This window comes from Microcaecilia unicolor, chromosome 1, assembly GCF_901765095.1.
Source record: "Microcaecilia unicolor chromosome 1, aMicUni1.1, whole genome shotgun sequence".
In the NCBI taxonomy this organism is placed as follows: domain Eukaryota; kingdom Metazoa; phylum Chordata; class Amphibia; order Gymnophiona; family Siphonopidae; genus Microcaecilia; species Microcaecilia unicolor.
This window is the reverse complement of record NC_044031.1, coordinates 386,464,135-386,488,193: the sequence shown is the minus strand read 5'-3', so window position 1 is coordinate 386,488,193 and position 24,059 is coordinate 386,464,135. Positions and strand designations below refer to the sequence as shown.

At 48.9% G+C, this 24,059-nt stretch overlaps 1 protein-coding gene across 1 annotated transcript in view; it reads left to right on the top strand.

Annotated features, from left to right (window-relative positions):
* Positions 1 to 1,456: 1,456 nt before the first annotated feature.
* KCNJ4 (potassium inwardly rectifying channel subfamily J member 4) overlaps positions 1,457 to 24,059 on the top strand; it is a 62,868-nt gene continuing 40,265 nt past the window's right edge. The window contains exon 1 of the mRNA XM_030210637.1: positions 1,457 to 1,519. The gene's annotated coding sequence lies outside the window, so the exon portion shown is untranslated. The remainder of the gene's footprint in view (positions 1,520 to 24,059) is intronic.

Genomic DNA, 24,059 nt, shown 5'->3' with positions numbered 1-24,059 from the left:
TGATCCTTGATCCTTTACTTTTGATGCACAGGTCAGTTTTGCTGGGGGGGGGGGGTCTCCCTATTTTCTAAGTGCCAGTTAGCTGCATGAGAACGGGGTTTGCGGGAATCCCGCGGAACCCGCAGGATTCCCGCAGGTACAGAAGCAGTTCTGTGGGTTTCCCGTGGGGACGGAAGCAGTTCTGCAGGGTTCCCACGGGGACGGAAGCAGTTCCTGTGGGGTTCCCGCGGGGATGGAAGCAGTTCTGCGGGGTTCCTGTGGAAGTGTAAGCTACACCTGCACCAGCCTCTCATCTACCGAGTACCAAGTTCTTTGAGTGCTGTCTTCTCCTCTTCCTCGTTGCTTTAACAGCACAAATGTGGAAAATTTTCCATTAAGGAGGTGATGATGGAATTCAAAAAGGCGTGGGATGAACACAGAGGATCTCTAATTAGAAAATGGAAGTTATATAAAACCTAACCTTAAATGGCTGCATGTGTGTGGATATGTGAAGTAATGCTTGGATGGCGACTCTGGCTGTGATTAACTAGGGCCAACACCCGGCAGACTTGTATGGTCTGTGTCTAATATATGGAAGTCTGGTTTAGGATGGGCTGGAAAGGGCTTAGACAGCAACTTCAGTGGCTGGAACATAAGGACAGTTCTGGACAGATTTTTATGATCTTTGTCCCACAAATGAGAAGAGGAATAGACTGGAGTCGGCTTCAACGACAACTCCAGCAGTTGGAACATAAGGATAGGGCCAGATAGACTTCTATGGTCTATGTTCCAGAAACACAAAAGAAAGACCATAATCAAGTATGTAATATCACACTCATTGATTTAATCATGAATTGATAATGAGTGTGACTATTGGGCAGACTGGATGGACCATTCAGGTCTTTATTTGCTGTCACTTACTATGTTACAATTAATCCTCTTTGCTCCCAGGCTGATGAGCAGACCTCAGCTCTGACACAGGCATGAGCATCGGATGTCAGCTGACCTACTGGCGCGTGCATGTGGTGACCTCTGAGCACACAGTGCCAGTAAATCAGAGACAAATCTTACATGTGCACACCAGAGTGTTCCAAGTTTCAGCTTCCATTCCTTCCTTGCCTACAGTGCTGTGGCTCAAATCCAGAGAGAGACTGAGGGAGCTGACAGGAATTTCTTTATGTACCATTAAATTCTACAGTGATGGGTGGGGATGGGTTAAATTCTTGCGGGGACGGGTGGGGATGGGTTAAATTCTTGCGGGGATGGGTGGGGACGGGTTGGGATGGGTTACATTTTTGTGGGGATGGATGGGGATGGGTAAGATTTCAGTGGGGACGGGTAAGATTCCAGCAGGGACGGGCGGGGATGGGTAAGATTTCTGTCCCCGTGCAACTCTGCAGTGCCAGTGCATTCTTTTTCTTTGATGCAGCTCCTGTGGGGACACCTTCATCCCGTTACTGAGAGATGCAGATGAATTCTCCACTATCCTAACTGCAGGAATCTGAGATACAAATTACTCTTCGCCTCCTCCTTCTGCTTTGTGAGTCCTCGTTGCTGGAATGCTCTACCATCTACACTTAAGGAGACTACCGACCACATTCTGTTCAAAAAATCCCTTAAGACTTATCTATGTGGTAAAACATTCACCTCTGTCACTTAACTTCCTGCCGTCCCTCGTTTGTCTCTCCTGTTGTTTGCTCCCCACCCAAGATGTTCCTTCTTTCTGTTCCAACCCTGACTTACTATGTTTTTTTGTTTTTAATCATAAAAGTTGTTAGCCACATAGAGCCCGCCTTGGTGGGAATTTGTGGGATACAAATGTTGTAAATAAATAAATAATAGATGGCCAGTGTTATAGGTTAATGCTAAATGTTGACAAAACTGAGGTTTTAGCAGTTAGTTGACAAACCATTAGTTCTGTATGAATGTGTGAAGTCAAGTAAATGTGTAATTTGTGCTTGAGTACAGGAGAATCCGCCTGAGGCAGAGAACTCTCCAGTCTTTGGTATCCGTGGTCAACCTCCCACTCTTTCTCTTCACACTCTAATTTGTGCATGATACATGATTCACAATTGTCAAAAAAAAACTGACATAATACCTGTTCCTTAAACGTAGGTTTCTCCGTTGTCTCCTGAACATTACCTGTTGCTGATTTCTGTTATTCCCTTTCGCTTCCTGCTTTTGCAGTGAAAGGTCTCCAACTTACCCAGAATGCAGCAGCAAGGGTATTAGAACATATTACACAGAGATTATGCTTATTACCTTAGAATTAAATTAAAATAGTAGTCATGGGTTTTTTCTTATTTTAAGGGAGTCCTTTCCTTGATATTTTAAGTCTTCCATCAGGGGTCATTTTATAAACATTTTTAAATAAACAGATAATCTTGATTTTGACCTACCTGAACTGGAGTTGAGGTTCTGATGGTTATTTGTTAAGTTGCTTTGTATGTCGTATTGTATATTGTTTGGGGGGTAATATTAAGCTTATGATGGTCGGCATTTCTTTAAAATGCTGGCTGCCATGGGTTTTTCTACGCCTGGCTATTCAGTGCTGGTACCTGAAAAGTTATTCGGGCAAGCAAGGACAGATATTTTCTGTGACTGAAGTTGGCCAGATAATTATCCGGATAACTCAGCTCCGCCTTAGCTCCACTCCTGGACCACCTCGACATCACATGGATAGTGCCGAGCCTGTTGACATATTCAATGGCATTGCTCAAATAATACCACTGAATATCACTGCTTGGGCCCGATGAGGTCCAGTTATCCGAGTACAAGGTGCTACTACACTGGGCTTGATGGACCTTCGCTCTGTCCCAGTATGGCAACACCTATGTTCTTACACTGATAACTAACTTTGAATATTGACCTCTTTGGTTTTGTACCAGGAGGGTGATTTATTAAATAAAAAGAATTTAAATAAATGAAATAAGTATTTTTTCCGTGTGTAAGCCATATTTTGCACATAGAAACTGGGTCCTTTAAAACTGCATGGTCGTAGCTGTGTGAGATAAAGCCTGTGCAATCTATGCAGAGGTGTTTCCTGGGATATCGTTTGGGTGGCGTTGCAATATATACACATATTCTGTAAAATCTGTGTGCACATAAATCTCCTGCACGCACATATTTACATCTTTGAGCAGGTGTAAATTCATGTGAGAGCAGTTATGCATTACTGGCAGTCATTGTGCAAGCCTATTTTTCACATAAGTACCCTGTTATAAAACAGCCCCCTTAGTGCACATTCATCTTTGCACACACTTTGAACTGCAGATAAGATGCTAGCAGTTCAATCTGTTAAGCAGTTGGTTTTTTCCTGAGATGCTGGCTTGTGTGTTTTATGCTGCAGCTCCACTCATTCAGAAGTCCCTCCCACTTGATGTTCATTTGGAAGAGAACGTCCTTGGCTTTTGAAAGTATTTGCCTCGGTAATTTAGTTTGGGAACTGTTATGCCCCCTGTTTTAGTTTAGTGTTTTTGTTTTAGTGCTTAATACATATTTTAATATAACGTATGTTTCATTTGCAATCTGCTTAGCATGATCAGGATTGGTGGATATTGGGGTTGATATTCAATGTGGACTCCTGCCAACTTAAACCAGGCTGAAATTCAGGGGCACTTAGCTAGGCAGTGCCACTAAATATCAACTTGGTCATGGCACCACCTCTGTGTTGTTCCACAGTGTGACCTCACCTTGAGTATTGCGTTCAATTCTATTCACCGTATCTCAAAAAAGATATAGTGGAATTAGAAAAGGTTCAAAGACGAGCAAACAAAATGGTAAAGGGGATGGAACTCCTCTTGTATGAGGAAAGGCTAAAGAGGTTAGGGCTCTTCAGTGTGGAAAAGAGACGGCTGAGGGGGGGTTATGATTGAGGTCTATAAAATCTTGAGTGGTAAAGAACGGGTAAAAGTGAATCAAATTTTCACTCCTTCAAAAAGTACAAAGACTAGAGGACATTCAAGGAGGTTACATGAAAATATTTTTAAAACAAATAGAAGGAAATATTTTTTCACTCAAAAAATAGTTAAGCTCTGGAACTTGCTGTCGGAGAACGTGGTAACAGCGATTAGCGTATCTGGATTTCAAAAAGGTTTGGACAAGTTCCTGGAGGAAATGTTGCTTCTATTGGGTTTCTGCCAGGTATTTGTGACCTGGGATGGCCAGTGTTGGAAACAGGATACTGGCTAGATGGACCATTGGTCTGACCCTGTACAGCTATTCTTATGTTCTTATTCCTTAGGCAATTTTTGATACCCTATACCCTGACTCGACTTTTCAGTCCACTCAACAATCATTATTAACTGTTCCATCCTTTTGTCAGATTTCTTTGTGTTCAATGTGCAGCACTGTGTTTAGTGTGGTGGATCCCATGCTCTAAAACCAGCTGCCCACATATTTACGGGCGAGAATCTTCTCAGTTGCATAAGCGTTTATTGAAGGCTTATTTCTTTTAATGAGGCCTTCAAACAGATATCAAGGGTGTGTTTGGTGTCTTTTTGGGGGGGGCAGTGAAGAAGGGGGCCTGTTTGTCAGGTCTTCGGGGATATAGCATGTGCAGTAGTTTTCTTTTCCTATTGTTTATTAGCATTCTTCTTGTATTTCCTTTTTTGATTTTATGTATTTTACTCTGCTTCGGTAGATTTGCCTTTTAAGTGGTTAATCAAATAAACAGAGCTTGAGTTTGAAGGAGTGGCCTAGTGGTTAGGGTGGTGGACTTTGGTCCTGAGGACTGAGTTCAATTCCCACTTCAGGTACGGGCAGCTCCATGTGACTCTGGGCAAGTCACTAACCCTCCATTGCCCCATGTAAGCCACATTGAGCCTGCCATGAGTGGGAAAGTGTGGGGTACAAATGTAACAAAAAAAAAAATGTATGTTCTTATGGGTAATGCTGGGGCGGTTCTAGGGCAGAGTTGGGAAGGTGCCGGCAATTATGTGGGTATCATCCATATTCAGTCCTGTCTTTGCCAGTGTAGCTGTGTGGGTGCCAGTGCTGAATATTGACCAGCACCTGCAAAACTTCTGGATCGCCGCATAACCCCAGATTTTCAATGCCGGTCCCTGCATATGGCATAGCATTGAATATCTGGGCTTAATTTCACCTGCAGCTGTCATTGGCTTAAAAACTGCTGACCCCATGGGCTGTATATTGACTGGTTAATGTTTTAACATACATTTAAAAAAATTAAAACATAAAAATATATTTATTAAGAAAAACGTGTCATTAGTAGCAATGGCATACCGAGGGCAGGGCGGTGGGAGCAGTTCGCCCTGGGTGCACGCTGCAGGGGAGGGTGCAGGGAGCAGCCGTGCAGCTGTTGGCTCCACCAGTTTCCTGCTCCCTGTGATGTTACTTCCTGTTCCAGAGCAGAGGGAGCAGGGAACTGGTAGAGCTGACAACCGCGCGGCTGCTCCCAGCACCCCAGGAGGTAAGAGCAGTGCACCGGAGGGGGGGGGGGGTGTTTGGAGGTGATGCACCGGGGGGGGGGGGACAATGCTGCATTGGGGGGGGGTGCAGTGGCAATCCGCCCCGGGTGGCAGCCGACCAAGAAACACCACTGATTAGTAGAAAAGCAAACTCTTAGGGATCCATTTACTAAGTTGCACTAAAAAGTGGCTGGCGCTGCTGTCAGCATGTGGTTTTCTCATGCGCTGCGGCCACTTTTAGTGCAGCAGTAATATGGCCAGTTTTGGGGGGTTTTGTAATGGCTATGCCCTAATTTCAGTATTAGCACATGGCCATTACCGCTGGGAGTCCTTACTGCCACCTATTTAGGAGGTGGTATGGGCTCCCACGCTACTTCCACGCTAATCAGGTAGCGTGCGGTAATGAGCCCGTGCTACGCAATTAGTGCAGGGCTGCCTACTCTCCACCCCTAGATATGCCCCTAGATATTTTTAATGTGGAAGCCGCGCATGCTAATGGCGAAACTACCGCGGGATGCCTCAGAGTGTTGCACGATAGTGCCCGTTTACCACGCAGTAGGCCTGCGTTAGGCCTATCACACCTTAGTAAAAGGGCCCCTTAGTTCTCTAACTAGGAAAATAAGGTAGAAATAAATAAAGCAAAGAAACATTGGGAGCTAGTAGAAAATTTTATTGCGATGGTGTGTAAATGAAAATCCCTCTGTTGAAGATGTTTGTCTGCTTCTTTAACCAGGCTCATTGCAGGCCAATGGAAGCAAGAACTAAAAAAATGCAAATAAAACAAATATTTATTTATTTATTTATTTTCAATTAACATTTTTATACTGAAGATCCACAGATCTTGTACAGCTGTTGCATAGATCAAATATAAAAGGATTTATAATGGGTCTTCATAGAAGCAAAGAAAAAACTTAAAAGGGCAATTATATACAGGGCACATAAATCTAGGTCCCAATTCCACACAGTAATGTACAGAGTAAGCTGCACTTACGCATGTGAATGAAGTCACAAATTGGCATTCATGCCTGTAGGTGCTGGGTGCTATTCTATTAAATTGGCATGCAGTCACATTGAGCTGGATTCAGTAAATGGTGCTCAAAATTCAGGCCCCCCCAAAAATCGGCACTGAATGGTATTCTATAACAGGCATTTCAGGATCCTTTATACAATAATACATAGCACCGGAATCAACACTCAACTTTGGGCGTAAGGAGTTACACCATCTGAAACCAAGTATAAGTCGCAGTACGCAAGTTGGACACGGAGCTGCACTATTCCATAACATTGTGTGCATTTTAAGGGAATGCCCCTGACCCACCCATGCCCCTCCCCATCTCCACACACCTTTGCAGATCCATGTGGAAACACTTAGGGGCCCTTTTACTAAGCTGTGCTAAAAGGTGGCCTGCGCTGGGCCATTTTTTACCAGGGTGCGTAAAAAGACCATTTAAAAAATGGGGCAGTAAGTGGCTGTGTGCTAAAATTGAAAGTAGCGCATGGCTTTTTACTGCCTGAGCCCTTACCGCCACCTATTTACTTGGCAGTAAGGGCTCACGTGCTACTCATATGGTAATCAGGCAGCACGTGGCAATGTGGTCTTGTTGCTGATTACCGCCGGGAACGCCCCCCCCCCCCCCCCCCCCCCCCCCCCCCCCACCCCCATGGTAGAAAATAGAAAATTATTTTCTACTGCAGGAAACAGTGTGTGTCAAATTTGTAATTACTGCCAGGCGTCCGTGCTAACCCGGTGGTAGTGCCAATTTGAGAGGCATAATCGAATGGGGCGCCCAAGTTTTCCTGAGGGCGTTCCCGCAGGATGGCCCCATGAAGGGGCAGGGAAACCGCTATTATCAAAACAAGATGGGCATCCATCTTTCGTTTCAATAATACGGTCGGGGACTCCCAAATCTCAACATTTAGGTCGACCTGTAGAGATGGTTGTCCCCGGTTTTCGGTGATAATAGAAACCGAGGATGCCCATCTCAAAAACGACCAAGTCCAAGGCATTTGGTTGTGGGAAGAGCCAGCATTCGTAGTGCACTGGTCCCCCTGACATGCCAGGACACCAACCGGGCACCCTAGGGGGCACTGCAGTGGACTTCACAAATTGCTCCCAGGTGCATAGCTCCCTTACCTTCGGTGCTGAGCCCCCCCCCCCCCCCCGCAACCCACTCCCCACAACTGTACACCACTACCATAGCCCTAAGGGGTGAAGGGGGGCACCTACATGTGGATACAGTGGGTTTCTGGTGGGTTTTGAAGGGCTCACATTTACCAGCATGTGTAACAGGTAGGGGGGAGATGGGCCTGTGTCCTCCTGCCTGAAGTGCACTGCACCCACTAAAACTGCTCCAGGGACCTGCATACTTCTGTCATGGAGCTGGGTATGACATTTGAGGCTGGCAAAGCGGCTGGCAAAAAAAAATTTAATTTTTTTTAAGGGTGGGACGGGGTTGGTCACCACTTGGGGAGTAAGGTGAGGTCATCCCTGATTCCCTCCGGTGGTCATCTGGTCAGTTTGGGCACCTTTTTGAGGCTTGATCGTGAAAAAAAATGGACCAAGTAAAGTCGACCAAATGCTCGTCAGGGACACCCTTCTTTTTTCCATTATCGGCCGAGGATGCCCCATCTCTTAAGCACGCCCCAGTCCCGCCTTTGCTATGCCTCAGACACGCCCCCATGAACTTTGGTCATCCCCGCGACGGACTGTAGTTGAGGGCGCCCAAAATCGTCTTTCGATTATGCTGATTTGGGCGACTCTGAGAGAAGGACGCCCATCTCCCGATTTGTGTCGGAAGATGGGCCCTTCTCTTTCGAAAATGCCCCTGTTTGTAACCTAACATAGTAAATGACGGCAGATAAAGACCTGTACGGTCCATCCAGTCTGCCCAAGATAAACTCATTTTACATGGCATGTGATACTTTATACCCGATTTGATTTGTCCTTGCCTTTCTCCGAGGACAAGCAGACTGCTTGTTCTCACATGTGGATCGACGTCTGCATCGGCCCAGGAATCGGCAAATTTTTGCAAGCAAAAAAGTAAGTTTTGCTACAGTCTTCTGGCGCGCATGCGTGGACTGATTTCCCGCCCGTTTCATAAGCACTTCTCAGTTTTTCTTTCTCCGCGTTGAGGTGCGGCAGTGTTCGTTTTCTGCTCTTCTCAGGCTCGGGAAGAGTCTTCTTCGTTTGCGATTTTCTTCGCTTCTGTTTTTTTGTTTTTTCTTCACAAGATTTAAAAAAAATAAGGTTCCTTTAGTTTTTCCCTTTGGTTTTTTCCCTATTTCAAGTTTTTTTTCTTTTTCGTCGCAGCCGGCCTTAGGCCACACGGTCGGTTCTCCCCTTTTCTCTTTTTTTGCCTTTTCTGATTTTAGGCAGAATCACGTCTTTTTTCTTTTAATAGGCAAAATCGTGTCTTTTGATTTCACCAAAGCCAATTTTCCTTCCATGTCATCGAAGACTCTCAGCGGCTTCAAGCATTGTACGCGGTGCAACCGGACTACATCAGGTACCGATACCCACGCCTGGTGTATTCAGTGCCTTGGGCCCGACCATAGCCCAGCCGCTTGTAGTTTGTGTCTTCGTATGAAGAAACGGACCCAAGCGTCTCGAGAGGCCCAACGTGAAAATCTTTTTGGGGCTCAGTCCGGTCCTTCGACATCAACATCAGTACCGAGGTCGGCGGTGGCGGCGCCAACATCGAAGGGAGCATTGACGTCAGGGAGAGAGGTAATGGCTGCTATGAGACCAACTCGTGCTGGGAGCAGTGAGGCGTCGAGTGGGTCTCCACCTGCCTCGAGGCCTCCTGTTATGCAGGCCCCCCAGGACCGGCCTTTGTCGGACCCGGCCCCGAGGAAACGTGAGGATTCCATGTCCTCCTCAGTACCGAGGAGTCTCGATAACGGGCGTTGAGTGAAGGCTAAGAAGCACCGTCATCGCTCTCCTTCGACGAAGAGTACCAAGAGCTCCGGGACGTCAGGAGAGTCTGCACCCGAGAAGCGTCGGCGCCGAGAGGATCACTCACCCTCGATACAGGAGGTGCCGATGCGTCGGTCTCCTAGCAGCCCGATGCCTGCTGCAGAGCCTTCACGGATTCTAACACCGCCTGTCCCACCGACCCCGCAGCCTTCTCCAATGGCAGCTCTCGACAAGTGCATCCGGGCCTTCTTTCTAGAACTTCTGGAGGGACTGCTACGTCGTTTAGCTTCGGTGTCAGGGGTGCTTGCGCCTTCTGTACCATCTGCTGCAGCGGTGTCTGGCCCTTTACCTGTGGTGAGGTTTCCGACTGTGATGCCGCCTGCGTCATCGGCGTCAGCTGCCACCTAGGTTGACTCCCTTTCAACATCAGTGGAGGGAGCTTCATCACAGTCGGACAGGGCATCGACCTCTCGACATCGCCATAGAGGACATCATTCCTCAGCGTCAAGGCAGGTCCAGTGAGAAGCACCTTAACTCAGGTTTTAACCGACACTGAGCAAGAGCGTTCGTGGGAGTCAGATGAGGATCCCAGGTACTTCTCTTCTGATGAGTCCTTTGGGATTCCCTCTGATCCTTTCCCTCTACTAGAAAGGAGACTATCCACCTTATAATTGAAAGAGAAAAACGCCTAGATTTCGACCCAAATCGGGAGATAGACGTTTATCTCACAAAAACGAATAAATTGGTATAATGGAAAGCCGATTTTGGACGTTTTCAACTGCACTCCATCGTGGAAGCGTACAAAGTTGACGTGGGCGTGTCGGAGGTGTGGCAAAGGTGGAACTGGGGTGTGGTTATCGGCCGAGGAGAGATGGGTGCCTTTCGCCGATAATGGAAAAAAAGTATGCGTTTGTAGCTGGAATTTAGGGCACTTTTCCTGGACCCTGTTTTTTCACGAATAAGGCCTCAAAAAGTGCCCTAAATGACCTGATTACCACCAGAGGGAATCGGGAATGACCTCCCCTGACTCCCCCAGTGGTCACTAAGCCCCTCCCACCACAAAACATGATGTTTCACAACTTTTTATTTTCACCCTCAAATGTCATACCCACCTCCCTGGCAGCAGTATGCAGGTCCCTGGAGCAGTTGTTAGGGGGTGCAGTGGACTTCAGGCAGGTGGACCCAGGCCCATCCCCCCTCCCCCACCTGTTACAATTGTGCTGCTTAATGCTTATTAGTCGTCCAACCCCCCAAACCCACTGTACCCACATGTAGGTGCCCCCCTTCACCCCTTAGGGCTATAGTAATGGTGTAGACTTGTGGGCAGTGGGTTTTGAGGGGCTCAACACACAAGGGAAGGGTGCTATGCACCTGGGAGCTCTTTTACCTTTTTTTTTGTTTTTTGTAAAAGTGCCCCCTAGGGTGCCCGGTTGGTGTCCTGGCATGTGAGGGGGACCTGTGAACTACGAATCCTGGCCCCTCCCACGAACAAATGCCTTGGATTTATTCGTTTTTGAGCTGGGCGCTTTCATTTTCCATTATCGCTGAAAAACAAAAACGCCCAGCTCACAAATTGTCGAATAAAACATGGACGTCTATTTTTTGAGAAAATACGGTTCGGTCCGCCCCTTCACGGACCCGTTCTCGGAGATAAACGCCCATGGAGATAGACATTTTCATTCAATTATGCCCCTCCACCTCCACCGGAGAGTCTATCCTTTTCCTCTTTTGTCCGGGAAATGGCTACAGCTATTCCCTTCCCTGTGGAGGTTGAGGATGAGCCCAGGACTGAGATGCTCGAGGTCTTGGATTATTCTTCTCCACCTAAAGAGGCTGTGACAGTTCCTCTGCATAAGGTACTGAAGGAAGTCCTTATGCAAAACTGGTCAGCCTCTCTGTCTGGCCCTGTGATCCCGAAAAAAGCTGAATCCCAGTATCGGATCCACGGTGAACCTGGATTGATGAGGTCTCAGTTACCCCACAATTCCATGGTGGTGGACTCCGCCCTCAAGAGAGCCACGAGTACTAGAGACTATGCTTCGGCGCCCCCAGGCAGAGAAGCTAGGACTCTTAATTCTTTTGGGAGGAAGACGTATCAGGCCGCTATGCTCGTTTCCAAGAACCAGTCATACCAGCTCTTTACGAGCGTACACTTGCGGGACTTGATACGTCAACTGTCCAGCTTGGTTGACACATTCCATACAGAGCTGGCCGAGCCTTTTCGCCAGGTGGTCAGGCAGCAGAAGGTGTGTCGCAAGTTCCTGGCCTGGGGTACTTTTGACACTTTTGATGTGACATCCAGAATCGCTGCTCAAGGTACAGTGATTGTTCAGACTCTCATAGCTGCATGTCTCTAACCTGGATCATTCTGTCCAGCAGCGGATGGCGGATGTTCCTTGCCGGGGGGGGACAATCTTTTTGGAGACAAAGTAGAGGATTTAGTTGATCAAATCAAGAAGCATAATAATGCTATGAATTCTCTCTCCCACCGGGCACCTTCTGCTACTGCCTCCTCATCTAGGAGGGTTTTTGGAGTGAGGAGGAGTGCCCCCTATACCTACTCTACGCGTAGGTACACTTCTGCTTCTCGGCAACCTGCCCAGGCTCTACCCCAGCACACTCGTTCTCATCAACAGTGTGTGACTAAGGCCCATTCTGCTCCCCAGCAAAAGCAAGGGACGGGCTTTTGACTGGCTCCAGTTCAGCATAGCCTCATTAAAGTGTCTATTCCGGATGACTCACCAGTAGGGGGGAGGTTGATGTTTTTTCACCGAAGGTGGCCTCTCATAACCTCCGACCGGTGGGTTCTTCAAATAGTCCAGTTAGGATACACTCTCAATCTGGAATCCGAACCTCCAAATTACCCACCGGGAGCTCAATTTTACAGTTCCCAGTACAAGCAGGTATTTGCAGAGGAACTCTCCGCCCTTCTAGAGGCCCAAGCAGTCGAACCTGTTCCACCAGGGGAAGAAGGGCTGGGATTCTATTCCAGGTATTTCCTTGTGCAAAAGGTTATCAATAGAAATCAAACATAATAAAACATGGAAAACAAAATAAGATGATACCTTTTTTATTGGACATAACTTAATACATTTCTTGATTAGCTTTCGAAGGTTGTCCTTCTTCGTCAGATCTGACAAAGAAGGGCAACCTTCGAAAGCTAATCAAGAAATGTATTAAGTTAGCTTTCGAAGGTTGCCCTTCTTCGTCAAATCTGACGAAGAAGGGCAACCTTCGAAAGCTAATCAAGAAATGTATTAAGTTATATCCAATAAAAAAGGTATCATCTTATTTTCTTTTCCATGTTTTATTTTGTTTGATTTCTATTGATAACCTTTAAGAGTGGACTAACACGGCTACCACACCTCTCTGTGCAAAAGAAAACAGGGGGGATGCGTACCATTCTAGACCTAAGGGCCCTGAACAAATTTCTAGTCCGAGTAAAGTTCAGGATGGTTTCCCTGGGCACCCTTCTTCCCATGATTCAAGAAAATGATTGGCTATGCTCAAAGGATGCTTACACACACATCTCGATACTTCCAGCTCACAGGAAGTATCTTCGATTTCAGCTGGGAACTCAGCACTTTCAGTACTGTGTGCTGTCTTTTGGTCTGGCGCCTGCACCCAGAGTATTCACAAAGTGTCTAGCGGTAGTCGCAGCGTCACTACGCAGACTGGCAGTACATGTGTTCCCTTATCTCGATGATTGGCTGGTGAACAGCACCTTGAAGGCAAGCACTCAGCAGTCCATGCGAATGATTATTCAGGTGCTAGAACTACTGGGGTTTGTAATCAATTACCCCACTCCGGTCCAAATTTGGAATTCATTGGAGCCCTGTTGAACGCAAAGACAGTTTGAGCTTATCTTCCTGAGGCAACTGCAGACAACCTCCTGTCCCTGGTGTCAATAGCTCGAGTGTCTCAACAGGTCACGGCTCAACAGATGTTGAGGCTTCTGGGCCACATGGCCTCCACAGTTCCTGTGACTCCCATGGCACGCCTACACATGAGATTGGCTCAGTGGACCCTAGCTTCCCAGTGGTACCAAGCTACGGGGAGTCTAGAGGATGTAATCCAACTGTCCACCGATTTTCGCAATTCTCTTCAGTGGTGGACGATTCGATCCAATTTGACCTTGGGACGTCCATTCCAAATTCCTCAGCCACAAAAAGTGCTGACAACGGATGCATCCCTCCTGGGGTGGGTAGCTCATATAGATGGGCTTCACACTCAAGTAGCCTGGTCCTTTCAGGAAAAAGGTCTTCAGATCAATCTCCTGGAATTGAGGGCGAACTGGAACACTCTAAAGGCTTTCAGAGATCGGCTGGCCAACAAAATTATATTGATTCAGACAGACAATTGGGTTGCCATATACTACACCAACAAGCAGGGGGGCACCGGATCTCGCCCTCTGTGTCAGGAAGCCATCCAGATGTGGCTTTGGGCTCGCCGTCACGGCATGTTTCTCCAAGCCACTTATCTGGCAGGCGTAAACAACAGTCTGGCCGACAGGTTGAGCAGGATAATGCAACCTCACGAGTGATCACTGAACATGAGCATAGTCCGCAAGATCTTCCAAGTGTGGGGCACCCCCTTGGTGGATCTTTTTGCCACTCAGATCAATCACAAGGTCCCTCAATTCTGTTCCAGGCTTCAGGCCCATGACAGACTAGCGTCAGATGTTTTCTCCTGCTTTGGGAGACAGGCCTTCTGTAATTGTATCCTCCCATACCTCTGGTGGGGAGGACTTTGCTGAAACTCAAGCAAGACTGTGGAACCATGATCCTGATTGCACCCTTCTGGCCGTGACAGATTTGGTTCCATATCATCAAGCTGATCAATCCATAGACTGGTGGGTTGTGTCCATCTACCAGCAGGTGGAGATAGAGAGCAAACGTTTGCCTCCCTATATGTGGTCATGTGCTGCCGGAAACTCCTCAGTATGTTCTCTATCTCAGCAGGTGGTGGTCACACACAGCAGCAGCTCTGGCTAGGCCTCCAAGCCTAATTTTTAGGTTTTGTTGAGTGCCTGGGGTGAGGGCTCTTTTGAGCAAGTGCAAACCTGGTGGTGCCAGGTCCCTCCTTTTCTCCCCCCCTCCCGCTGGCTCCGTTTAAAAAAAAAAAAAAAAAAAAAAAGAATTTTTAAACGTCCTTAAAGGCGTTTATTTCGACGTTTATTTAAACGTTCATTGCAGCTACTCACTGGGACACCAGTTCGTTACAGCTTGGAGCGGACAGCAGGTAATTTTTACCTTTTTATAGCGGGCAGGGGGTTCCCCGATTCTTCTCCTCGTGGCATATGGCGTCGGAGGGCGAGGGCGCAAAGGGTCGCTCCCCGGATCGCTTGAGCGCTTCTAGAGGGGATGCGGGGGTCTTACAGCCTGATTCGCCCTTGTTGGGTGACAGTTTCGTGACCGATGAATGTCCCGGTCCTTCCTCCGGCGTGGCGGTTTTTCCCGCCATAAACGCCCATCCCCCGCTCCTCGCCTCCGCCATCTTGGCCGGCCACGCGGCTCAGACGGCTTCTTCGTGGGCCGCCCTTGAGGTTGGAGACATTAATGTCATGAACGCCCTTAATTTGGGCGACGGCACAAAAGCGGCTAAAGTTAAGCGCCGTTCTTCCCGCGCGGCTCCTTCGCGGAGTGTCGCGCCGGACGCCATTTTGGATGCGCAGCATGTCTCTCCCCCGCTCTTGCGAGCGCCGGTTGAGGGTGCGTCTAGGGCTGTTGCCCAGGCTGCGGAAGTGCACAGTCTGGGGGGTTTTTCCCCCGTGTTTGTTTTGCTGCTGCATCAGGCTTCCTCATGCAAAACGCTGCCCCTGCTCCCTCGTCTGGTAAAGAGGTTGAGGTTCCCAGAGGTAAACGCCCTCGGGTTGATTCCCAGGCCTTGGAGGACTTTGTCTCCTCCGATGTAGATGAGGGCAGCGTGTCTGAGGTCTCCCAACGGTCCTTTGCGGATTCCTTGGAGGAGACGGATCCCCGCTCGCATGGAGCGGATGACCCCTCTGCAGCGGCTCTTTAGCTCAGAGGTTTTGCCCAACCTGTTAGTGCAGGCCATGGGCATTTTGAAGATTTCCTCTCCGGAGGACGTCTCTCCCTCAGCCCCTGTTGGCTCTGCCATTATGCTGGGGACGAAGCGCCCGCCTAGAACCTTCCACATGCATGATGCCATGCACTCCTTAATTTCGGCTCAATGGGATGTCCCGGAAGCGAGCCTTAAAGTGGCTAGGGCTATGTCCCGCCGCTATCCTTTGCCTGAAGGTGAACGTGAGGCCTTTCTGTGGCCTACCGTGGATTCTTTAATCACTGCGGTGACTAAGAAAACGGCGTTACCAGTGGAAGGTGGCACGGCCCTAAAGGACGCCCAAGACAGAGGATTGGAGGCGGCCTTAAGGTCGTCCTTTGAGGCGGCTGCTTTAAGTTTGCAGGCCTCAGTTTGCGGCTCCTATGTGGCCAGGGCGTGCCTGACTATGGTGCAGCGGGCTTCCCCCTCGGATCATTCCTTGAGGGCTGTTTGGCCGGCCCTGGAATCGGGCTTAGCCTATTTGGCAGACTTGCTGTATGATGTCTTGAGAGCCTCAGCTAAAGGCATGGCTCAGACAATCTCTGCGCGGCGGTGGCTTTGGCTGAAACATTGGTCCTGCTGACCATGCCTCTAAATCCCGCCTGGCTAGATTGCCTTTTAAAGGCAAGCTGCTCTTTGGGGTCGAGCTGGACAAAATCGTGACCGATCTCGGCACGTCTAAGGGCAAGAAGTTACCAGAGGTCAGGGCTCGGGCTAGTACTCGCCCTGGTACCTCCAGAGGACGGGCTCAGGAAGCCCGTCGGTACCGCCCGGGCAGGTCGGGCTCCTCTGCCCTCTCTTCCTTCAAGAGGAACTTCTCCCCCAAGCAGCATTCCTTTCGCAGAGACCGCCGTCCCGGAGGTGCTCCCTCCGGTCCTCCCCCAGGGTCTCGTACCCAATGACGGGGCCTTGGTCCACGCCTCAGTGCAGATTGGAGGACGGCTGTCCTCGTTTATGGGCGAGTGGACCACAATAACTTCAGACGCTTGAGTGCTGGAAGTCATCAGAGACGGCTACAAGCTAGAGTTCTGCCGACCCTTAAAAGACGGGTTTGTACTCTCTCCCTGCAAGTCTCCGGTCAAGCTGTGGCAGTGCAGCAGACCTTGGACAATCTGTTCCGCCTGGGGGCGGTTGTTCCGGTGCCAGAGAATCAGCCTGGCAAGGGACGTTACTCCTTTTTCTTTGTGATTCCAAAGAAAGGAGGTTCGGTACGGCCTATCCTCGACCTCAAGGGGTCCATTGGGCCTTGAAAGTTCGGCACTTTCGCATGGAGACCCTCCGCTCTGTTATAGCGGCAGTGAAGGCAGGAGAGTTCCTGGCATCCTTGGACTTCAAGGACGCGTACTTGCATATTCCCATCTGGCCTCCTCATCAACGCTTTTTGCGTTTTGCAGTACTGGTCGACACTTCCAGTTCAGAGCCCTCCCGTTCGGGTTGGCTACTGCTCCGCGGACCTTCTCCAAAGTAATGGTGGTCATCGCGGCCTTCCTGTGGAAGGAAGGAGTTCAAGTCCATTTTTATCTGGACGACTGGTTGATCCAAGCCCCTCTTATGCAGAGTGCGGCAAAGCTGTGAACCGGGTGGTTGCTCTTTCGAGCTCCCTGAGGTGGATCATCAACTGGGAGAAAAGCCAGCTGCACCCGACTCAGTCCCTGGAGCATCTGGGAGTTCGATTCGACACCCAAGTGGGCAGAGTGTTCCTGCCAGACAATTGGATTGTCAAGCTTCAGGCTCAGGTGGACTAGTTCCTAGTAGCCTCTCCTATTCGGACTTGGGACTATGTGCAGCTGTTGGGCTCTGTGTCGGCCACGATGGATGTAGTGCCCTGGGCCAGGGCTCATATGAGACCACTTCGACAATCTCTGCTGCTGCGCTGGACTCCGATGTCGGAGGATTATGCTGTGCGCCTTCCCTTGGACCCAGCAGTGCGCAAGGCGCTGAGCTGGTGGACGCAGACAGACAAGTGTCTGCAGGAATGCCTCTGGTGACCCCGGAGTGGATTGTCGTCACGACGGACGCCTCTTTGTCGGGCTGGGGAGCCCTCTTCTTGGGAAGGACAGCGCAGGGGCTCTGGTCTCCTGCAGAGGCAAAGTGGTCTATCAACCTCCTGGAACTCAGAGCCATTCGGTTGGCGTTTTTGGAGTTCATCCCGGTACTGGCGTTGAAGCCAGTACGGGTCCTGTTGGACATTGCCACGGCTGTGGTCTATGTCAACCGCCAGGGAGGTACCAAGAGCGCCCCTCTAGCCAAGGCAGCCGTGAATCTATGCCAGTGGGCGGTAGCGAGCCTGGAGCAGCTGTCAGCAGCCCACATTGCCGGAGTCATGAATGTCAAGGCGGACTTTCTCAGTCGCCATACCTTGGATCCCGGAGAGTGGCAGTTATCGGCTCAGGCGTTCTTGGATATCACGAAGCGCTGGGGCCAGCCGAGCCTAGATCTATTGGCGTCATCGGCCAGTTGCCAAGTGCCGCGTTTTTTCAGCAGAGGACGGGACCCTCGATCTCTGGGAGTCGATGCTCTCCTCTAACAGTGGCCAACACAAGAGCTTCTCTATGTGTTCCCGCCCTGGCCCATGTTGGGCAGGGTGCTAGACCGATTTGCAAAGCATCCGGGCTGGATAATCCTGGTGGGGCTGCCAGTGGAGCAGGGTCTGTTACATCAGGGTCCCGTGGTGATGGAGGATCCCTCCCCCTTTGGGCTTACGGCCTGGCTATTGAGCGGCAGCGTCTGAGGAAGAAGGACTTCTCAGACAAGGTCATCGCCACTATGCTGAGAGCGAGGAAGCGCTCTACTTTTACTGCTTACGCCAGGGTTTGGCGTACCTTTGCAGCGTGGCGAAGCAGGCTCATTTTCTTCATTCACTGCTCCAATTTCTTCAGTGTTGGCATTCCTGCAAGAAGGTCTGGAGAAAGGCCTGTCGCTCAGTTCCCTTTAAGTCCAGGTAGCGGCCCTGGCTTGCTTCAGGGACCGCCTGAAGGGTGCTTCCCTGGCTTCGTAGCCAGATGTGGTGCGTTTTCTCAAGGGAGTTAAGCACCTGCGCCCTCCTCTGCACTCAATGGTGCCTGCGTGGAATTTTAACCTGGTGCTCAGAGCATTACAGAAGCCGCCTTTTGAACCCTTGTTGAGGGCATCTCTGAAAGACCTGACGTTGAAAGCAGTCTTTTTGGTGGCTATCCTTCAGCCAGAAGAGTTTCCGAGCTCCAGGCACTCTCATGTCGAGAGTCTTTTCTGCAGTTCACTGAGGCAGGAGTGACTATTCGCACAGTGCCTTCCTTCCTGCCCAAGATTGTTTCTCGCTTCCATGTGAATCAGCAGCTCGGTCTCCCTTCCTTTCGTAGGGAGGACTACCCAGAGGAGTACTCTGCTCTTAAATATCTGGATGTGAGACGAGTCATCATCAGATACTTGGAAGTGACCAATGATTTCCGGAAATCGGATCATCTGTTTGTCCTGTTGGCAGGTCCTCGTAAGGGTCTGCAGGCTGCTAAGCCTCCAGTGGCAAGATGGGTCAAGGAAGTCATTGCCGCGGCTTATGTGGCCGCGGGGAAGGTGCCGCCTATCCAGCTGAAGGCTCACTCCACTAGAGCTCAGGCGGCCTCGATGGCAGAGGCCGGGTCCGTCTCCTTGGAAGAGATATGCAAGGCGGCAACTTGGGCATCGGCCCATACATTCTCCAAGCATTACCGCTTGACTGTGGCGGCATGGGCGGAGGCCCGGTGTGGAGCTTCAGTGTTGAGTTCAGGGATTTCTATGTCCCGCCCTGGGTGAGTACTGCTTCGGTACATCCCACCAGTCTATGGATTGATCAGCTTGATGATATGGAAGGTAAAATTATGTATAATCATACCTGATAATTTTCTTTCCATTAATCATAGCTGATCAATCCATAGCCCCGCCCAGATATTTGTATGGTTTCTATTCTGGTGCATTTCAGGTTCAAGTTTAGTCTTCAGTTGCTTCAGGAAGACTTCGGGTTCAAGTTTTTTCACTTGGATTCTTCAGAGTTGAGACGAGTTTGTGTTACAGTGAGCTGCTGCATTCCTCTCCCCTCCGTTTTACGGGGCTGGATTGAGACATAAATTCTGCCGGCACTCCCTCCCGCTTCGTGCGGTTGTAGGGCAGTTTTGTACCCCTCCCGCTTCGGCGGGGTACTAGGGTCAGTCAGCTCCTCCCGCGGTTGCGGTTGCAGGATAAGCCAGATCCCCCCGCATCGGCGGGTGTGGTGTCCCTCACCCGCTCCACGGGGATGAGCTGGACGGATTCCCCTCCCCCACTTGTGTGGGGATGAGCTGGGTTAATTCCCCTCCCCCGTTTCGGCGGTGGTGAGCTGGGCAGAGTGTCCCTTTGTGGGTGTAATTCTCTAAGTGCTGAGTCCTGCAGATGGAGCTTTGATATCGACATACTGAGGAGTTTCCGGCAGCACATGACCACATATAGGGAGGCAAACGTTTGCTCTCTATCTCCACCTGCTGGTAGATGGACACAACCCACCAGTCTATGGATTGATCAGCTATGATTAATGGAAAGAAAATTATCAGGTATGATTATACATAATTTTACCTTCCCTCTTCTTCTGGAGTTGTCCTCCAAAGAACCATGGAGATTGGAGTGTTTTCCAACCCTCATCACCCAGAATGAAGGGTCGCTTCTGCATCCCAATCTCCAGTCTCTGCCTCTCACAGCCTGGATGTTGAGAGCTTAGAATTCGCCTCCTTGGGTCTTTCAGAGGGTGTCTCCGTGTCTTGCTTGCTTCCAGGAAAGATTCCACGAAGAGGTCTTACTCTTTTAAATGGAGGAGGTTTGCCGTCTGGTGTGAGAGCAAGGCCCTAGATCCTCTTTCTTGTCCTACACAGACCCTGCTTGAATACCTTCTGCACTTATCAGAGTCTAGTCTGAAGACCAACTCCGTAAGAGTTCACCTTAGTGCAATTAGTGCTTATGATCGCCGTGTAGAAGGTAAGCCTATCTCTGGACAGCCTTTAGTTCGCTTCATGAGAGGTTTGCATTTCTCAAAGCCCCCGGTCAAACCTCCACCAATGTCATGGGATCTCAAGGTCTCACCCAGCTGATGAAAGCTCCTTTTGAGCCACTGAATTCCTGCCATCTGAAGTATTTGACCTGGAAGGTCATTTCTTGGTGGCTGTTACTTCAGCTCATAGGGTTAGTGAGCTTCAGGCCTTGATAGTGTATGCACCTTGTATCAAGTTTCATCATAACAGAGTAGTCCTCCACACTCACACTAAGTTCCTGCTGAAGGCGGTGTCGAAGTTCCATCTGAACCAGTCAATTGTCTTGCCAACATTTTTCCTCGTCCTCATACCAGGCCTGGCGAAAGCAGTTTGTATACCTTGGACTGGAAGAGAGCATTGGCCTTTTACGTGGAGCGGACAAAGCCCTTCAGACAGTCCGCCCAGTTGTTTGTTTCTTTCGATCCCAACAGGAGGGGAGTCGCCATCGGAAAACACACAATCTCCATTTGGCTAGCAGATTGCATTTCCTTCACTTATGCCCAAGCTGGGCTGACTCTAGAGGGCCATGTCACGGCTCATAATATTAGAGTCATGTCTGCGTCAGTGGCTTACTTAAAGTCAGCCTCCATTGAGGAGATTTGCAAGGCTGCAACGTGGTCATCAGTCCACACATTCACATCTCACTACTGCCTTCAGCAGGATACCCGACGTGACAGTCGGTTTGGGCAGTCAGTGCTGCAGAATCTGTTCGGGGTTTAGGATCCAACTCCACCCTCCTAGACCCATTTTTGTTTGGTTCCAGGCTGCACTCTCAGTTAGTTGTTTATAGTTTCAGGTCAATCTATGTTATGTCCTCGCCGTTGCGAGGCCCAATTGACCAATGTTTATTGTTTTGAGTGAGCCTGAATGCTAGGGATACCCCACATGTGAGAACAAGCAGCCTGCTTGTCCTCGGAGAAAGCGAAGATACTTACCTGTAGCAAGTATTCTCCGAGGACAGCAGGCTGATTGTTCTCACAAACCCAGCCACCTCCCCTTTGGAGTTGTTATTTATTTCTCTATATGCTTTTGGATTTAACTGAGGAGAAGTGCTCACGCGACGGGTGGGAAATCAGTCCATGCATGCATGGTACGCGTGGCAGAAGACTGGCAAGACTTTACTTTTTTGCTTGCAAACATTTGCCAATTCCTGGGCTGACGCGGATGTCGACCCACATGTGAGAACAATCAGCCTGCTGTCCTCGGGTAATACCTGCTACAGGTAAGTATCTTCACTTTCTCAGGGCACAGACCGTAGAAGTCTGCCCAGTACTGTTCTTGTACTAAGTTCTGAAGCTAATATCAAAGCCCCTTAAAATTTACACTCCAGCCCATCCATATCTATTCAGTCACGATCAGGGCATAGACCGTAGAAGTCTTACCAGCTCCCGTTTTGTTTCCCAATTTCCAGCGTTGCCACCCAATCTCCGCTAAGATTCCGCGGAACCATTCCTTCTAAATAGGATTCCTTTGTGATTATCTCACCCATGTTTGAATTCCATTACCGTTTTCATCTCCACCGCGTGTTAGCCCTGCTGCTCCTTAGTAAAAGAGCGCTGTAGGCATTATTCTATACATGTGTGCATAAGTGTGCTTTTGCATAGATCTGCCATTTCTGCCTCCATTTCAGCGCCTTTCATCCTTAGAACGCTTTTCCATGCCGAAAATTAAGCGCAGAAGTAGTGCCTAACATTTGGCACCATATATAGTGGGCAGAGAATGGGCCTGTGAAGAACATTCTGCCCAGCAATGCGCACGCCTTATAGAATCGTATCGGATGTGCGCCTTGCAAAGTGCGCAAAATGCAACAGCTTGGGCCTGCCATTCACCTGGTGTAAGCCATTGCACCTAAGTTTCAGCACACCAAAGCGGCTTTGCACTACTATTCTATAATGGGTTAGGTGCACCTTAATGCCGTTATATAATTGTCACTAAGCATGCTTCTTCGTTGCACAAACGTTTAGGCACCACTGTATAGAATTTCCCACTTAGGGTCCTGTTTACTGATCTGCCATAGGGGGCCCTGCTAAGCGGCAGTAAGCCCACCATTGGCTTACCATGTGCCAAACCAGAACTACCGCCGGGCTATACTTGTAGCATCAGTGCTTACCCAGCAGTAATTGTGCACCTCTGTGCACTGCCCAGTTCCCGCTGGGTTAGCGTGGGAGCCCTTATCTCCACCTCAGTGGGTGGCGGTAAGTGCTTCCCTCCCCAAAAAATGGCCGTGTGATAAGTGGTTCACTTATCACATGGCCATTTCTTTTCCAGAAAATAAGACAGCCTTTTACCCACTGCAGTAAAAGGGGACCTCAGCGCGTGTCAAAAACACACGTTGATGCTAGCACAGGCTCCCTTTTATGGCAGCTTAGTAAAAGGGCCCCTTAGCTATTATCACATCAGTTGCAGTATGGCAACAGTTAATATGGCACTTTATAAGCTAATATTATTTTCCAGGTTAATCTCTCAGAGAGTAATTCTAGAACTGGGTACCTGGTGGGAACCTGTTCTATAAACACTGGTGCCGACTTTCCTTTATACAGCACTAGTGTCAAAGGTCAAACACATGCATATAACTTAGGTGTAAGATGGACTTGGGAAAATTCACTGTTTATTCCTGGCATGCTCAGCATAAAATCTGTTTTACCCTTTTGGTATATCACCAGGTATTTGTGACCTGCATTGGCCACTGTTGGAAATGAGATACTGGGATTGGTTAGTGCAGCAGGTTTTGATTCAGACAACTTGGGTTCAATTCCCACTGCAGCTCATTGTGACCTTGGGCAAGTCACTTAACCCTCCATACCTTAAGATTGTGAGCCCTCTAAGGACAGAGAAAATACCTGCATATAATGTGTACAGCACTGCATATGTCTAGTAGCACTATAGAAATTATTATTAATAGTAGAGAATTAGAAAAGGATGTGAATCGCTTGTTTACTCTTTCCAAAAATGTTAGGACTAGGGGGCACCCAATGAAGCTGTTAAGTAGCAAATTTAAAACATAAGAGTAGCCATACTGGATCAGACCAATGGTCTATCTAGCCCAGTACCCTGTTTCCAACAGTGGCCAAGCCAGGTCACAAGTACCTAGCAGAAACCCAAATCGTGGCAACATTCCATGCTACCAATTCCAGGGCAAGCAGTTGTTTCCCCATGTCTGTCTCAATAGCAGACTATGCACTTTTCCTCCAGGAATTTGTCCAAACCCTTTTTAAACCCAGATACGCTAACCACTGTTACTACATCCTCTGGCAAATCAGAGAAAATAGTTCTTCACTCAATGTGTAATTAAACTTTGGAATTCATTGCCAGAGAATGTGGTAAGAGCAGTTAGCTTAGCAGGGTTTAAAAAAATGATTGGATAATTCCCTAAAGGAAGAGTCCATAAGCCATTATTATGTTGAAATTGGGAAAATCCACTGCTTATTTCTAGAATAAGCAGCATATAATCTATTTTACTGTTTTAGGATCTTGCCAGGCACTTGGAACCTGGATTGGCCACTATTGGAAACAGGATACTGGGCTTGATGGACCTTCAGCCTGTCCCAGTATGGCAACACTTATGTTTTTTTATCTGTCCCAGTCGAGCAATGCTTATATTCTTATGTGTCTGTGCCTATGTTCTGCTAATATACACATAACTTACATAAAATACGTGCATAA